This window comes from Cariama cristata, unplaced genomic scaffold, assembly GCF_000690535.1.
Source record: "Cariama cristata isolate BGI_N322 unplaced genomic scaffold, ASM69053v1 scaffold20877, whole genome shotgun sequence".
Taxonomy (NCBI): Eukaryota; Metazoa; Chordata; class Aves; order Cariamiformes; family Cariamidae; genus Cariama; species Cariama cristata.
The window spans coordinates 80681-86247 of NW_009628691.1; positions in this window are offsets into that span (position 1 = coordinate 80681).

Genomic DNA, 5567 nt, shown 5'->3' on the forward strand with positions numbered 1-5567 from the left:
GACTGAATCATTAATTTTGCTACCAGTTCCAGCAAAAAGTGGACATAATAAATTACAGCAAAGAGAAATCTATTGGGCTTATATCTGGATATCCATCAAATGCTGTAAGCAGCAGCACTGCAAACTGTGCCCATAAGATCACATTCTTCTGGTGGATTGAGGGTCTTTTGTTAAGCCTTCAAGGTGTCAAAGCATGCTGTTCTAAAGTCTGCAGGCTTTTGAATCCATGGTTTGCGAAAATAATTCACCAACACGCACAATGGTTCAAATGCTATGGTATAAAACACAGAGTACAGGCTTGCATCTGTTATATTTCTTGGTGTTGAGGACACTGTGCGTTTGATACAAATTGTTTACCAAGGAGAACATTACCTGGAAAGAAAAGAGGCTGCATAGATTAAAGTTTTTCTTCCAGATCAACAAATGCTTACGTTTGAAGGTTACTGCTACCACCAAATTGTTCACACGTGCAGGGCCACATTATAAAAATGACACCATTGGAGTTCAAAAGGTATTTAAAAAGCAACAGGCAAAATCCTAGCCAAAAAGATATTTTATCTTTGTAGGCAGAACTTGGTAAACTAAGTTTCACAATTTCCTCAACCAATTTCTACTCCTGTTGGAATACGCAGATGATAAAAAACCACAACACATCATTCAAAAGAAGGCTGTCAAAAGATCCTTACTTTTCTGCAAACATAAATATAGCCTATGATTTGGCAAAGGAACACAACGGGTTTATGTTTTTATGGTTAATTTTTCTAACTCTGACCATGATGAAAACTTTGAACAACAAATAAAGAATTTATACCTGTGTAATGTAAGGGCGATTTGCTAGAACCAGAACTGTTAACTAGAAACAGTATTTATTTCTCCCTCTAGCTCCATCCTATCCTATTTACAATCTGATAATATGGTTTAGAATAGTTATCTTATAGATTTATAAGAGTCATATGTGGTCAAACAAAGAACACACCCTTTAAAATATATATTTGAAGTATTGTCCCAAAATAATAGGTTATGTTTATTTACCTAAAATCTGTCTCACACATGCGAAGTATCAAAAGTCATTTGAAACTTAAAGATCTATAATAAAGTTCTGAACAAGAAAAATAGAGGCTATGAACGTACGCTTACAACCACTCTGTAATTATCAACAAGGCTTTCTTTATGAAACTCTTGTTTCTCTTAGTTGCTGCTTTAGTTAAATCCACACAAGACTACAGAAAGGGAAACATCTCAGTTCCTGTATAAAATACAATCTTTTCCCTCAATGGCAAGAGCAAAATCATGATACATAAGAATTCTTTAAAATATTTGCCTTTAGAGTTTATTGACTTTACTTCTACTGGTATTTTACCATGTAGAAATAACATTTAGTTACCAAAACTCAATCCTTGCTGACTTAAAAAAAAACCCCATCCATTCAACTACATTTTTGAACGAGTTGTATTAATTTAAGCAGCATGAAGCTAGCTGGGCAGAGCGCACTAGGTCAACCAGCTATATTTTAAAGGTTTTCTTTCTTTTAAAAAAAAAAAAAAAATCAAGCCTAAAAATGTGTACCATAAATCAGGATTCAGTGACTGAAAGGTGGAGCAAACATCCCTCTGGGATAATAAATCAAGTTAGTACTTGAATTTGTATCATCTTAGAACATCCTTCAAATTTATTTATTAGGTAGCTGAACGATTTTATCTTATCCATGTGTAGCCATCTAGTTCTGCCTGTATCAAGCTGTTCCAGACTGCACCTCTCTGAGCAGCAGCCTGTGCCGTGTTGGAAAGAGGCTACCATTGATGAATATGGTTTTGATTTTGGAAAAGTGAGCTGTCTGTCTTTATCATGGATTAAGGTATCATTCGAAGGTACACAGTACGCTTAGCTCGGAGCGGGCCAAGGTAGTCTCCATCCCCGCCAGCCCTCCAGCCAGGTTCTCCATCTGTTTCTCATAACGCTCCCCAGCTACATTTCATCTCGTAAGCTGAAGAGACGACGCTAGATTAAAAGCAGGCCCAGCAGCAATAGGTTTCAGAAGTCGGGGCAGGTATTCTAATTATGTAACACATGTAGTCATTTCTGGTACATAAATTGGCTTCTTACCAGTACATATTTTATTGATACTGGTTTCTCCTAGAACGGGCACTTTAAGGTAAACAGCATCAGCCTGCACCAACACGCCAGGGTAAGGAAAACTTCTGTTTGTGTTTTGTCTCTTTAGTCCACTTTAACTAGCTTTTAACTAAATACTAGAAAACTGGTAACTAGCAAGCTACTTAAACCCTTGCAGCCACGAAGACATCATTCCCCTGGGCAGGAGATGCTGCAAGAGGACTCGCATTTTCTGAATGCTTTCTTGTCACTGCATTTTCAACACCACAGCCTCCGCTTTGCAACAAAATTCGCCTTGGTGCAGACCCTCAAGCTCACACGACGCCCTAGGTAAGCTTCCTGACTGGCAGATCGTATTGCAGCACTGGGGACAATTGTACCGAAAAATTCTGATTTACAGTTGCCATAGGTACTATTTCAAAGGCAGCGTACAAAGCCATATAGCAAGCATTACACTTGCTCAGCCATATCTTTCTGAGTATTGGTTGAAGTTACTTCCATTGTTTTTGAAATAAAAATGATTTATTTAGACCCACATTCAGGAAAGCATTCAAGTATAAGTTTAAATAAAATAAGGTAGAAGTAGAATAAAATAAATCGTCTAAAGTACACTGAAATATCTGGCATTGAAATTTTCTGAACCCATTTTAGGAGGCTTCTGACATAGTTAAAATAGAGCAGAATTAATGAACATCCTAATGCAAGGAATCACATGGTTTCTCCAGTAAATAAAAGGTAGATAGCCTCTCTGAGTTGAAAACTGACAATTTTAAAACACAATCCCTCCAAAATCAAAACAAAGTCAGTTTGCTAAAAGTGGTGCAAGCCAGAGGTGACTGCGTAAGCTATTTCTCTACCCTAATGAAACAAGCATCTGCCCTTTATGTGTCCAGCAGATAACTGGACTTATCAAGCCAAACATTGAATTTCTATTGATTTTGCCGTAACACAAGCCAGCACCTAGTGCTAGCATCGTGTCAGGATCTTGCCACAGTACCAGTTGTATTTGTATCAAATGTCAGCTCTAGCATATACCACTGCAAGCCAACCTGTTCAAAAGCTATTGATCAGCTCCATGACCTTTTTTCCACCAGCATGTGAACACCCAGTGAACTAGCAAACTGTTTTGATGCACATCAGACTTGAAAACTCCCCAAGTTACCATCACCTAGTAGGGAGGTTTTAGCAGATTTATTGGATTTCTCACTCTTACTCAAACCAGTGTGTCAATAAACAGAATACCTTCTGCTTGGTATGAATTTCATATTTCTCCTGAACTGTCCTGGAATCCTGAACTTCCACCTGTCCAACATGAAAGGAACATTTCACAGAATTTACTGTTTAGTGGAACTTACCATTTAGTGGAATTTACCCTACAGGATGCCTTTTTTTTCTTATCCCACAGGAGGGTAAGGCTCCAAGACTGTTGAAAAATTTCAGCAGGGGACAGCATTATACAACCTCTGTGTGCATTGTAGCCCTATATTTAAGAACACATTTAATTACAATTTATTTCCATGGCCTGTTTTCTTTTTCAGCAGCCTGTGTGAATTCTTTCAGGATGACATTAAATCATTCAGCTGCACCCATTGTGTTAGATTCAATATAGAGCAGACTAAAGAACGGATAGGCTGAATGCCACTCTGTCTCTTAGGAATTACATGCTTGCTAGAAGTAAATTATGGTATATGATAATACCAAAATATTGTCATGAGTTATTTGTGGCCAAACACCAAAACAAAGTAATATGTGGCAACATCTGATACACAATTGATTTAAAGCCATTTGCTCCAAGGAATTAGTTACTAACCAAAATTATTGCCATTGACTTGTTCTGTAACAAAACTTGGCATAAAAGAAAAACAAAAGCACTTTATGTGGCCATGGAAAGCCCCATCCTTAGGCTAACACTCAGCTAGATGTTGTGCCATCCCTCCCAGCCTCATCCACTCCACCTAAACTGAAGAGACTAGGCACTTTACTTTGAACTTCGTCCTCCACATCCAGGCTCCAGCTCCATGTTGATCTGTTCCCGTGCTCAGTGCCACAAGCCAACCTTGCACATCCAGTGGTCCCCATACGCTCTGAACCACTCTCATTTACTTTTCCTTTTCATTTCAGCCAGTTTGTTTCCACAAGCCTTCTGGAGCCATCCTGACCAGAATCTCTGGATGCTATCACAATACAAATAATTTGAGGTGAAAAAGGCTCCATTCTGAAAGTGAAAGAAAGTGGACTCTTGGAAAGCATGTGAACCTTTCTAGAATAAGTAAAACATTTTAAATGTTATTCAAATAACTTGCTTTCATCTCTCTCTTTATTTCTTTGAACTTAATTAGAAAGAAAGAAAGAAGTCTCCAGGACACACATTCCAGGAGTCTCCTTGGTATAAATCAGGCAGCACACACTGCATACCAGTAACAATGAAATGACCCCTTAAAATATTGCATTTTCTTGCCAAGCATAACTTCTTCGAAGACTTTAAACTTCACCACTGGCCAAAATTTGAGAGCTGAAAGTCCATCTTTTCCTAGTTTAAGTTGGGGCACCATTCAGAGAAAGGAAAAGGGGCAAAAGCAACCCATCTCAGCTGATGTTTTCAGTAGAAAAGCAGGCCCAACAGTTAAGAAAGAGATGCTCTCAGCCTCTAAACCCCCAAGTCCTCCTCCAGGATTACTCTCAGACTCATGTCACCGGTAATTTGGGTGCATCTCTTTCTCAGAACACCTGTGGAAACCACTCACTCCTGCTGTGTTCAGCCCCTTCACTTCCAGACAAGATCCAGCCAGCCCTGAGGTCCTCACCAAGCCAGAGTCTGAATTAGAGGACAGAGCAGCAATGTCAGAACCGGCTCATGACAGACCCCATTTGGGCTCTACTGTAACGGTCCGTCAACATACAGAAATCAGAATCACGGAAGTTGAACAGTTTAATTTAAAAATTAAAAAAAGCAAATGCCACAGAGTCTTACTCCTTCCACTCTTCAAGTTTACAGCTTTGTTACTATGACTCCTGTGCACTTGATAGACTGGATACTAATGAGCCACAGGAAACAAAAAGAGATCACTAACATTAGCACCAGGGAAAGCCAAAAATAGGCTGCTTTCAGCTCCTCCCATGTTATCCAGCTATTCAGAATAAGCACAAACACTGAGAAAATTATTTGTCATTTGCACTTAAATAGAATCTTCTATTAGAGGATATCAGAGCAGTTTATGACTATTAAATATTTGGTACTAGTGGGATAAGTGCCTGACACTCATCTGCAGAGAAAAATGCAAAGAATAGGAGACAGTCAAACTGCATAAATGTATTGCATACACCACTGTGGGCGTCGTTGAAAATACAGAAAACATTTAGAAGTGAAAATAAAATCCTTTATGGCATAAGCCTTCAGAAAATAGTTCCCCTGAAATGTTTTTTCTTCCACTGCTTTCTGTTAGGAGGGGGGGGGG